Genomic DNA, 12,918 nt, shown 5'->3' with positions numbered 1-12,918 from the left:
AACAGGTCACAAGCTGCAAAACACTAAAGCTAAACAGTAGTTTTGGTCGAGTTTCTAGAGCAAATGTCTTAGTTCACTTGAAATAAGGCAAAACTAACTTTCAAGTAATTTTATATTTAAAGGAGCTTGTTTTAAGTCAATAATTTCTTAACCCTGTAACCCTCGCCCCCTAAATCACCAAAAACACCTGAAAAGGTTTAACCAAATTAAATCAGCTGCTGTTCTTGAACAATTTGGAGTACATAAGATTAATCTCTTTATGAAGATGACAAGCTCAATTTTCTATTTTTGCTGTCAAAAATACTTAAACTGTAAGTAGTTTGTAGCTATTATGTCTGTAACACAAAAGTAATTGAAAAATTTAGCTTCACCCAGATTTTTCATTGTTATTTCTTGTAAATGCACATCGAGTGCTGAATGTATGGACTGGAAAATACAATAAATCTGCAGAATAAAGTATTCTGCTTGTGGATCTCAAGATTGATCAAAATAGCACAAAAATGATGTCATTTTGGACATGTTTATTTTTGAGTCTGTGTCTGTTTGTTTGCATGTGTGCGTGTGTGTGTGTGTGTGTGTGCATGTGTGTGTCTGTGCTCCTTTGACTCCAAATTAGCTTAGTTGCGTTGTGTTCCTTACAGGCACAGAACCGGCCAGGACACATCACCACTAATGTGTGTTTCTAAATGATTGGGACTCTATTCCCTTTGGATGCCCCACCACTGAACTCCCACTAACCGCAGGCACACACATGCATGCACACACACACACGCACGCACGCACGCACACACACCACCCCTGCAAACAGAGGTTGTGGACAGCAGACGCATCGTGTCTGTACTAAAGTTCCAAACTTGGTTGGCTATCGATACCCAGCAGCACTGCTTAACCCGTAAAGGTTTTTTTTTTTTAAATTAAAATTTAAAAAAGATGCTAAATAATGAGAAAAAAATATCATGATGTAATTAAATACAGATTTTTTTTATATATATATTCTGTAATAGCATAGCTAATTAGCAACACTCCAACTGGCGAAGCAAGGAGAGTTACGTAATGTGTACAAAGGGAATCATGTTATTCTTTTTCTGGAAGGACTAAATGGGCCAAGCAGGAATGTTTTGGGGGGTTTTTATATATTTTTCAGAAGTGAGCAAAATGTGTTTTGTTGATTTGTGTTTCTTACTTTAATGAAGTTTAAACTTTCAAATGAATTAATAGCTATTTTTGTGTGATTTCTTCAGCTTTTGTTTATTTTGTCACACTTAAATGTTCTATATTATCAAATCAATTGTAACATCGCAAACAGATAATATGAGGAAATAAATTAGACAGTTTAAGTAGGAAAAAAATAAACCCACCTGAATCTGTAAAATGTAATCATCCTACTTTAGTGAATCATGAATTAATTGTGTTGAACTAGATATTTTTTGGAAAGCTGAGTTCAGCACCGCTGCCCATACCAGGTCTGATTACTGCCAGAAATAAAAAATAAAGGTAATGCCTTGTGTTGCATTTTATCAGCTCTCAAATACAAAATCATAACTGGGTTCAACTGTGCTATTTGTAATTATATGACTACAGTGGGACTATTTGCATCAAGATAAAAAAATAATAAAAAAAACTTTTTTTCTCAAAAAATATGCATTTTAAGGATTAAAACATGAATCTGACCACTTTGAGTTTAGCTGGTGGGATTTTCACTCTCACAGAACTGTAAAATACAAAACTTTGACGTATTTTGACTGTCAAGGACGTTTCACACTTTTAAAATGATCAGTTTTCAATAATAACGAAGTGAACCAAACAATGTGGAACCGTCAGAACAATTCAACCTGACTTCTTCAGTGTGTAGCTGTCATTTCAGTGACAAAGTTTGAGGAAACTGCACCTCTTCTCCCCCCCTAACGCGTCCCACGTTATCAATAAAACCAAAGTTGGTGGAAGGCGTAGAACCAACAGGGAGAAAATCCCTGGAAAACTTTTCAAGAGTTGATGAAATAACCTTAAACACAAGAGCGGGCCGTTTAGGGTCATCCTGCACATGGGCCATCAGTCGCCCTCATCATCCCACATGGAGCCCTGATGTCACTCTGAGTCACTGAATCCCAAAGAGCTGAGAGGTTCAGATCTGCACAAACAGGAACCGAGCCACAGGCCAGGTAAGAGCTCAACAACAATGTGGGGAAGAAGAAGAAGAAGAAGCGGAGGGTTCAAGCAGAATACCAGTCCAGTTTGGTGGCTCTGAAAGCCGGAGAACAACTTTTCCATATTAAGACAGTGAGCGTTTTCTGTCTGGTTCATCTTTATTTAGTTTTTAGACACCAAACTGATCCTGACAACAGAGAACGTTTGAGTTTTATTCCCTCAGTAACGGGAAATACTGCTGCCAGCGCAGCAGCTGGGTTTCTATTTCCAATTGTTTTATACAGCTGTGGAAAAAAACTACGAGACCACAAAAAAAGGGCAGTATCTCTGATTTTACTTTTTATAAGTTTATGTTTGAGTAAAAAGAACATTGTTGTTTTATACTGTGAACTATTGACAATGTGTCTCTGAAATTCCAAGCAAAAATTTAGTATCTATTAGAAGAAAATGAGAAATGGTGAACATAAGGAAAAATATGTTGAGCTTTCAGATCTCAAATGATGCAAAGAAAACAAGTTCATATTCATTTCAAAACAACAACACTAATGTTTGAACTCAGGAAGAGTTCAGGAATCAATATTTGGTGGATTAACCAGGAGGTTCTGCATGGAGCTCAAAGCAGAGGAGCTTCATTTCTTCCAGAGCTGCATTTACAAATATATGTAATACAGAAAATCGATTGTTTTCTTTTTAACTATGTTGCTGGTTAATTTTGCAGTACTAATATTAGATGTATGCATGCTTTATTTGGCGAAGATAATGTTGCAACATCAACATTACACTAATGTTTGAACATTAGGCTTCAGACTTTAAATAGATAGTAAAATAAATAGTAATAACCAAAACTGCAATCATAAGTCTGTTTAAAAGTAACAGTTTCATTGCATATTTGTTTCATTTACTGTAACAAATTTTCATTACTTTTATTCAGTGTCCTAATAAAACGACCAAATGTTGCCGCATGCAGTTGGCTGTGATTACAAGTGATGCGTTCACTGATTGGGGGAAAAAACATCTGATTTTCGAGCTTCCAACTGGCCAGTGACAGGTCAGGACCAATCGAAATGAAAATAAATCATTTTCACAACCCATTCATTGAACGGTCCCACAAAGACTCATTTTAAATGACTAAAATCTACATATGAAAATCAGATGTTTGGTGAACTAAGGAAGAATAACTGGTTTTGTGAGGCACCTTGTGTTAAAGTCAATTTAGGAATAAATTAAAAGTGACCTGAATGGCCTTTCTATTTCCAGACAGTCTCATTAACGTCTGCCTCCTGTTTTCACACGATGCATATGCAACAATCCTGAAGGTTGAGTTTGTTTCTTTTTCTTGCCATAATGCCTTTGGGCAAGTTTTTTTTTATTTTATATTTATATTTCATGACACAAATATAAAGACTCTTTGATCTTTTAGCCCGCGCGACGTCGAATTACCCCAGAGTTTCAAAGAAACGTGACGATCCCCGCGTCCTATGACATCACTTTGATCAAAATTGCTCTTTGAAAAAATGTGCAATGCACAAGTCATAATAACGTCACTCCTGTAGCGCTGCGTATGGCTAATCATGTAGCACAAACAAACTCTTGGATAGCCACAGAGCTCCAGAGAAAACATCTCGTTTCATTGAACTCTTTTAAGACGATCAGTCTTTGTGGAATCGCTTTTACTGTTTCCACTGTAGAAAGCACTTTCAGATGGTTTGCAACACTAAACTTTCTTTTTAATGGTAAAATGTTTTATTTTGAGCTTAAAACGGGATATTTTTTCACGTTCATGTTAACATGGCATGAATGTTCAGTGGATAATGTTAGAGTGTGTTATTTTTAAGTTATAAGTCTTGTCTGAAAATGAAAAGTCGAGTTTCTAAATTCCTGGGTCATGTCTGTCTCAAATTTGTGCAGGAAGGAAGGAGGAAGTAGATGGCATACTAGGGCCATTGTAGATTTAAAAAAATAAAATAAAAAAACGAGAGAAATTTGTCAGCAAAGATCTCAAAAAGTTTGAGATTCAAGGTGAGTTTTTCTAGAAAAAACTTGAGAATTTCTGAGTTTCAAGAGCCAAAAATTTCAACTTTCAGAAATTTTATGGGTTTTAAAAGTCAGGAATGTTCAACTTGTTAATTTCCAACTTTTTTTGTACAGAATATTATTTTTTCTTTGTTTCATTTTATTTTTCAATGTTTCTACGCAAAATAAGACATAAATGCTTGTCCACTTCAGGACCATCTAACTGTGTCTTCTTGTCCAAGCATCCAACTTTGCGCTGCTTTCAGGACAGGCCCATCGTCTCTCCTGTAGTGTCGACCTAAGGTCACTGAGCTCCTGGCTGGAGGAGCTTGGGGTCTCCATCCTGACACGACCTCTCTGTCCTCATCATGGACATCAGAATGTGCCTCAAGAGTTCAGATCAACATCCATGTGACCCGCATACTGTGAAATGTTTGTGGAAATACATGTCCAATAAAAATACATACAAATAAATAAATTCAAGTTATTCTCTTTCGCTCCAGCCATTGAGCAATAGAGAATAAACATAGTGAATGAACATAATGCTGTCAAAGATCCCTCTTTTCATGCAGTGATAGTTGCATGTCTGTAGTATGAATTGATACTATGTGGCTGGAAAACACACAATACTGCTCCTTTAAAGTTAGCTGCCGACTGCATGAAGAGCTAGCGGTGACAGCCAGGAGGCTGAACGCATTTGGTTTTACCACGTGTGGTAATTCTGTACGCGATGCTTCATGGGGTCGGTCAACCATCAGGAAGAGTGGGGAGCCTGCATGTCCTCCCCGGAGGAAACCGTCTCCTCACTGGCGGTTAGGTAACCACTTTCAATTAGGGTATGATGGAAATCATCTGAGATTTACAGGGATTTTCAGGAAACTGCTTGATAAGAGTAAAAAATATATATTTATATATAATATGAAATGCAACTTATTGGTTACTGAGAGCACCCTTTCTTTTTCTGTGTTCTTCCTCACATATTTTCCTCCTTATCACTTCCTCAGCTTATGGATCTTTCTGCCCCCCATGCCTCCTTTTTTTGAAAACATACATCATCCCTCTTCTCTCCCATCATACATCGTCTCTGTTTGTTCATTCCCCTCTTTTGTTTTGTTTCCTCGCACATAAACAAGTATCTTATGAGCAATTATTTACATTCTTTGAGCTAAACATGGCCGACGGCAGACTTCCTGGTAACTGCAGGGCCCCGTTAAGCTGTATTTCACTCGCCACGCAAGAATTTAATATATCATATGAGCACCGAGGGACTAAATGAATTTGTTTTACCATGGAGCAATTACACCGCAATAAACAGCAGCAAGTCCCGCTACGCTACGCTCCTCCTCTCAACTTAATTCTCCTTTTTTTTAGCTCTTCTTCCCTTTTGTCTTTTATTCCTTTTGTCTCTTATTCCTCCCTGCAAGGAATTTTTGTTTCATTTATTCATTTGTGGGGGGGTTTATTCAATCTGCTGGATTATCTCAAGCACTTTCTGAAATCTGTAAATGTTTTATTATTATTTTCATGTTTTGTTTTGTTTTTTTCACTTCGGGGATGTTTTTGCTGCAGCTTGGGACTGTTGCTGCCCAGACACAGCGTTGGGCAACGCAAGGCTATCTATCACCGAGCCCCCGTCGGGGTCCCGTCAACCATTTCCTAACAAAATACCAACAGTCTGGGTCCGGAGCCCGCCATACATTACAGCTGCTGTTGTCTGAGGGGTGATTTCTCCTCCGGGTCTCTTGGATTATATCAACGAGTTGTTTTGTGTTGCTTTTGCGTGATTCTGAGGAGTCCGTTTGTGTTCTCCATTTTTCTAACTTTCTCCTTTGCCCCTAAAAATGTGCACAATTAATATAAAACTGCCAGCTTGTCGCTGTGATAAATCATATCACCCTATGATGAAGTGGTTCTACATATACTTCCAAAACACAGACAAAAGCAGAAATCAGAATTTTACAAGTAAAAAAAACACAAAAAAAAGCCAAACTACTCGGTTACGCAAGTGTGCAAAATAATCCTTCCTTGGCTGTTTTGATTCAATTCAACCATCCAGTTTTCTTTGGTTCAGACTTACCATTGATTATAGGTGATTAACTATTAATAGGAGTCTCATACAGCCGTCCCAGCAGGCTTTTCTTGGTTCTCGCTCACTTCTGTACTTTAGCTGAAGTCATAATTTGCTGGGAAATTACAAAGGATCTCATCGTACAAAGAAATCAGTCAGGAGAATGGAACAACGCAAGCTTCAGTTCAATTCAGTTTGGTTATGTAGAACATTTCCACAACAAATATGATTCAGTTCAATCATACATCCATTCAAATTGATCCTAAGAAAAACTTATCAAAAACTGCAGCCATTTATTATTTAAATTGGTTTAAAATAAAGTTTTCTGTCAAAGGAGACTAAGTAGACTACATTGAGTCATTGGCTTAGAGCAATATTCTCTTTAATAGGAAGAAATCTCCAGCAAAACAAGAACCATTTACTCTGTGGGAACGGGCATCTGTCACCATTGACTGGCGGTTTCCATGACAGCAAGCTACTCCTACAACCGTCGGCTTCACTTGTAGCTATCGGCCAATCACCAAGCTCCCAAAATGAAGGAAATCTGGGCCGATTAACAGGTGAACCCTTACTAAATATTCCTCGATATTAAAGTTTTATTAAAGGTGGCATAATTCCAAGAAATAGGTCAATGAACGCAAAGGTACACAGAGGTCAACTGCCCTTCCAAACTTCATGTGTGCTGATTGATGCTCGTTGAACATCAGTGTATGGCCTTAAAAATGGTCTTCTCTCAGAATGATCCAAATGTTTCATATACACATTGGAACTCCTAAATGTAGCGTAAAGACCTCCCAGAAGAGTAGAGGCTGTGAAAACCTGCAAAGAGTGAATGGACCGAGTTTATTTACTGCTATTCTAGTCATACTGACAACTCAAAGCACTTTACACTACAGCCACATTCACCCTATCACACTCACTAACTCGCACACATTCAGACATCAGTGCAAAGATCAGTGGGCAACTGAGTGCTAAGCGCCTTGCCCAAAAGCGCATCGACAAGCGACAGGAGGAAGCTGGAATCAAACCCACAACTTGCGGTTTATGGTTTTGTTTGTTTTTTTTCTCTCTCTCTCTCAGATTCAAATAATGTGAATGTTAGTTTAAAAATTATTTCGGTCACTCATTTCACAAAGCAAAACATTATATACACTGATTATTCACAAACCATTATCAAGTCTTGATTTCTATATGATTATGTTTGCTGCTTATAGGTATTAAAACATGTCAATTAGAATTAGGATATGAAACCAGACCTGTTGAAAAACATATTTTTATTCAGAAATGTAACAAAGTGGACACGGTGCGAGAAAAAAGTAAAAGACAAGTGGTTTCGAGTTCTTCTTTGATGGTTCTTCTGTTATTTTTTCCGCTCACTGCACTAAATTAATAACACCTACATCTCCAGGTTTTATTTTGTTAACAAAAATGTTGTTCTGCAGACACGCAGGTACGGATGACAAGTAAAAGGATCGTCTTTTTGCCCTCCGTTGTTGGGCGCGTGTGCAAAATGTCCGGATGTGAACAACAACATGCAACGTGTGTATACGTTGCACACTCTGGTGTACCTGAAGGGATTACGTGTTCCTTTATTGTTTATACCTTTCTATACATTAAGAGTCTCATTACATGAGTTGAACCAAATTCGATATATCAACATTATTACTCCCTGTTGCTGGTGTCCCTTCACGCGGCCGCATCCCTGATATAAACTACCCGCCCGGATCCACGTCCTGGTTATAAATGGCTGCTGTTGGTCAGCGTGACATTCTGCTGTCGGTTCATCTACCCCGATGGTCAGATATATACGACACCATTCCTGTATCATAAATCCACACACACACACCACGCAAACAAAGCAGCAGCCTCCACTGTCTTCTTGCATTCTGACGATTGATGTGCACCTTGTTGCTAAACGGCTGAGATAATTTAACCCAGCGCTCTCCTCCCCTTTGTTTATGGGTGTGTGTGGTGCGAGTCTCACTGAACACTCTTCTGGTGCATTGCAACACACACACACACACACACGCAACTATGGGTACACAGAAAATTGGAAGACACACATCCACTGTGTCTCTCTCCCTCCTCTTCAGCACCATGCTAACACTATAAATCCTCACTCTCTGTCACCGATCACAGCTACACACACACTCACTCACACGCGTGCGCAACCTCTCTTCCTCGGTGGAAAGAGAGAGCGCGGGGGACAGAGAGAGAGAAAGCACCTGCTGTAAAGCACTCGCACAAACGGCGTCTGTGTTCCGGAAGACTTCAATAAATGGGAAAATTATACAGTGCAGGCAGAGCGGTCGCCTTTCAGACGAAGGTGCTTCGCCCCGGCCATGCAGCTGACGGCCACTCTGGAACGCACAAGTATTTTCGGTTTGCGTGTAAATATATTGCCGCACTTGAAATAGGACAAAACTAACTTAGAAGTGATTTTTCCACAAGAAACAGGAGCTTGTTTTAAGTCAATAAGTTCTTCATATTGATGAAAATGTTCAGCTTCCAGTGGTCAATTATTAGACATTTTTCCCATTTTGTAAGTAAAATAATCTACTAGGACTTTTTCATCAATGTTAAGGAGTTATTGACTTAAAACAAGCTCCTATATCTTACTGAACAGTTACTTGTAAGTTAGTTTTGAACCAAGATATTTGCACTAGAAACGTAAACAAAACTACTTGGTATTTTACAAGTTAAAAAAAAAAAACAAAAAAACAAGACCTTCAGCAGAATTTAACAAGCAGAAATAGATAAACAATGGGGAAAATGACAACAAAATGAGGCTCAACTATAGGAATTTTTTTTTTTTTTAAATAATTCTCAACAGACAGATTTAAACAGAGAAAGATGAAGCATAAGAATGAAGTGCCTTGTCGGGCTTTTAACAACGGCTGAACACGTTTTGTTTCACCAGAAACCAAAAAAATGACTTGTTGGATGTTTATGTGATGAACTGAGACAAGAAGGAAGCATTGTGCACATTTGCAATGGGAACACAGCTGCAGTTAAGTTCTGGACATCTTTGCTCTTAACGACAGCGTAAATTACGCTCAGAAATCCTGAGATATTGCAAATAAGACGAATCACAGGACAAAGTGACCACATGCCATCAAACAGCCGCACAACAAATATAGGCAAAACAAGTATGTCCTCTGCAAGCACACAGAAAGAGGCAGGGAGGGGCCATAAAAGGCTCACAGAGAGACTACAGATGACCCAAAATGCAGTTTAGTTCTTCTCTAGAGAGTGTGTGGGAGCCTGCAAGGCTCCGACTGAAACACCGGGGACCTTTTTCATATCTGTGCTCAGGAGCCTCTTGTTTCATAATGACTCCCAAGATTAAAGGACCAAAAGGAACAGGCAGAAGGGAAGCTCATAACGCAAACCGATGGCACCGAACAGCCGCTCTGCATCTCTTCAGGTGGGACTTCCAGCTGAGATGCTAGGCTACTTCCTCCCCACCGCTACCCTGAAGCCAGTGTTGTTGCTTTTTTTGCTGCATAAGACGTCTGGCTTTTAGCACACATCGTTTCTCCCGTGCAAACACACAGCCTGATGAATAAGTAAGGCCAAGTCCGACTCACTGGCTGCGCTCCGAATTACAAAAAGCGCTCCACTTCATTTTTCACAACTTTCAAACGATTATTCCACAAGAACCTGAAAACACACACGGACTCGCCATTTTGTTTTCTGGTCCTTCTTGGGATATTCACATTAATTTCCACTGCTTTTGTTAGCCTAGCTCAACTCCTGCCTTATAGAAACTATTCAGCTGTGTTTATTTAATAGTTTATTTTTGGAAACATCAAAAGATGCACACAAAATAAAATAAAATGTATCCAGTGAAGATGAAATTATGCCACTTGAGTTTTGGCTAAAACATTTTTATCTACGATTAAGGTTTTTGTTTTGTTTTTTTATTAGAAATGCAAAATGAATGTACTTTTGTGCAGTATTGGCCTAGCTGCTGCTTTGAGTCTGAAACCTTCAGTTAATAGCTTGATTACTTATGAGTTGACGATTATCTCAATAATCAATTAATCTCAATTAATCTGATTCATTGTTTTGGCCCTAAAGACATAATCAGAGATAATCAAGCTAATCAGCTTGTTTTTGGTGAAAACTATGACCGATTAGCAACATCTGATGGCCACAAAAGTTTGATTTTAGACTTGTAGGACTTTTAATCTGTCACCTTACAAAAAAGTTGTTCAAAAACTGAAATATTTCTGTTTAAATGCATCAAGTGACCAACATAATGTGTGTGTTTTTTTTTACAACATTTGACTCAAAATGATTGTTGAAAATCCTTTCAATAATATGATCTCGACCGTCCAATTTGCCCAAGTCATCTGAACAAACAACTACATGCATTTTTATGAAAATGCATGTACTGGACACGTTATGCCTCAGCTGATGTCTACAGCCATGGGAGAAAGAAAGCTGGTTTTTGGAGAACAGATGTGTCTACATTACACAGCGAGACAGATGAGGTTCTGTGCCGATACGACACAGAAAAATGGTGCTGAATGAACTGAAAACGTTTGTTTTTCTAATCAGACGTATGAAACTGAAACTCCAAAAAATTGACTCATCTTCCTTACCTCACTAACAAACCTTCTTTCAAATCTTTCATCAAATACAAGTACAATGTATACAAAATAAACAATAAACTATGGTAACGCTCAGAGCACATAGAGTAGAAATAAGCTGAATAGATCTGTCATCATTGATCTGGCACACTGTCACTGATACCCGATCTGGAATTTTTGTCGATACCTGGACCGATACAAATATTGTTGTATCTGGTGACTTTATAGATAAGACAATATCTGTTGTATCGTCAACATTAACCCCAAAAACATCTCAACTCCCTCAACTCAATTCTACAGAAAAAATACCTTCACATGCAAGTTAAAACCCTTAAAAAAAAACACGAAATATCCCTTTAATGTAGCAACTGAACACAGGCTACCAATCAGACTCCAACTTCAGCTCGAACCGTCCCATGAGGCCAAGAAAATGCTGAACATGTCGCGAGGTCACCTGGGAATTTATGCTTTTCGTAACGAGTTTTAGTGACAGGACGGAAAACTTTGGCTAGTAACCGCGAACCCTAAACTCAGCTGACACTCCAGACCCGAACCCAGGAGCCCAAAATGTCCACCTGACTGCAGTGTCGGTGGGACTGGAGCCCGGAAAGACCGGAGTCTCCAAAATGAGGACATTTTACCTGAAAGTCTAAGAAAAATGAGTGAAGACAGGCGCGCGCGCCAACACACGGACATGGAGGAGGAAACGAGCTCCGCGTCTTCTTCTGCTTCTAATTATTTTTTACTTCTTTGCCCCCGCAAAACCCCCCGCATCCCACGCAGGCAGCCTTACCTTACCTGACGACTGGATGGAAGTGATCCTGAATCCCGAGAGGAGCCAGGTGACCCGGAGCGGAACTGGAGGAGAAATAATCCCACCTAATTCCAGACACAAAACTGCCTCAAAAGGAGGAGAAGAAGAAGAAATGGTGACAGTAGCAAAGCCTTTCTCCTCCTCTGCCCAGAAGGTCCGGGGTTCGTATCTGTGGCGGATGAGCACAGAGGCAGCAGAGGGGGGACTCGGATCTTGTTTCTCCAAGATGCGGGGAAGCTGAAGTCCGCTCCAGTTCAACGCAGTTACGCACACTCTTCCCCCTCTCCAACCTCCAGCCTCCTCCTCCTCCCCGCCGGCCCGCCCGCCCCCACCTCCAGCTCCGCCGCGCTCTCTCCTCCGCCTGTCCCGCGCCTCACTTCCAGGACGGAGGACGTGAGTCGGCGACCCGGCGCGCTCCCTCCGCGCTCCTCCAGGAGGTCCTCCCTCCTGGCCGGGACGTGGCGTGGAAGGAGTCGCTCTACTTTCTTCTTCTTCTTCTTCTTCCAAAAATAACTTCCAGTCTGCGATGTGGGATCCGCGACGAACACGTTCAAAGTGTGTGCGTGTGTTGTTTCCCAAGTTTTTTATTATTACTTATAATTATTATTATTTAATGCACTTTACTCTGTGATGATCGCCTGACAGTTGTATGGAAAATCTAATTTATTCTTCCTCATATGGCCACGCAGTGACCATCGCAGCACGGATGTGCAGGTGGAGTTTGCAGCAATATTGCCAAGAATATTTTCCTCCTGGAAAAAAAAAAAGAAAGAAAAAAAATGTCCGATGTTCAATCAACCAATCTGATCGTGCATAGACATTTCAGCTGTAGAAAGGCTATTAATAACTTCGGAATATTTAAGAGTATTTTATCCATTTGCGTCCCTAAGGGGTCAACAAGGAGGAAGAGGAGGAGGGTGGGGGGGGCTCCCGACTCAGTCACTGGATGTTGCCCCGTTTTGTCCACAAAATGCCAATAAATAAATAAAAATATGTCCTCCCTCTCCCCAAAAATATAAAACCCAAAACAAGAACAAGACCACCTGGAACGAGTTCCGCTGGATAATCCTCCTTTCGGTGCAGGGAAAGAGATGCGCAAAGACCTGAGCCGCTTCTTTTAGGACTGTCCTCCTCAGACCGAGAGGAGAGAGAGAGAGAGCGAAAGAGAGGGAGAGACAGAGAGAGAGGGGGAAGAGAGAAACAGAGAGAGGGAGAGAAAGAGCAGCTTCCTTTAAGGCGCAAAGTGAGGAAAAATGGCTAAAAAAAATTACGAATTCTAT

General features: G+C 40.0%; 1 protein-coding gene across 3 annotated transcripts in view; it reads right to left on the bottom strand.

Moving 5' to 3' along the window:
* il1rapl2 (interleukin 1 receptor accessory protein-like 2) overlaps window positions 1–12,226 on the bottom strand; it is a 333,900-nt gene extending 321,674 nt beyond the window's left edge. For 2 of the 3 annotated variants that reach the window (XM_055034309.1, XM_055034311.1), the window contains exon 1: window positions 11,618–12,226. The gene's annotated coding sequence lies outside the window, so the exon portion shown is untranslated. The remainder of the gene's footprint in view (window positions 1–11,617) is intronic. The other variant, XM_055034310.1, reaches the window with a different exon arrangement.
* Between the last annotated feature and the right edge of the window lie 692 nt (window positions 12,227–12,918).

The sequence above is a fragment of the Poeciliopsis prolifica genome, unplaced genomic scaffold (genome assembly GCF_027474105.1).
Source record: "Poeciliopsis prolifica strain line A6 unplaced genomic scaffold, Auburn_PproV2 SCAFFOLD009, whole genome shotgun sequence".
NCBI lineage: Eukaryota > Metazoa > Chordata > Actinopteri > Cyprinodontiformes > Poeciliidae > Poeciliopsis > Poeciliopsis prolifica.
This window is presented reverse-complemented; position numbering and strand designations above follow the sequence as displayed.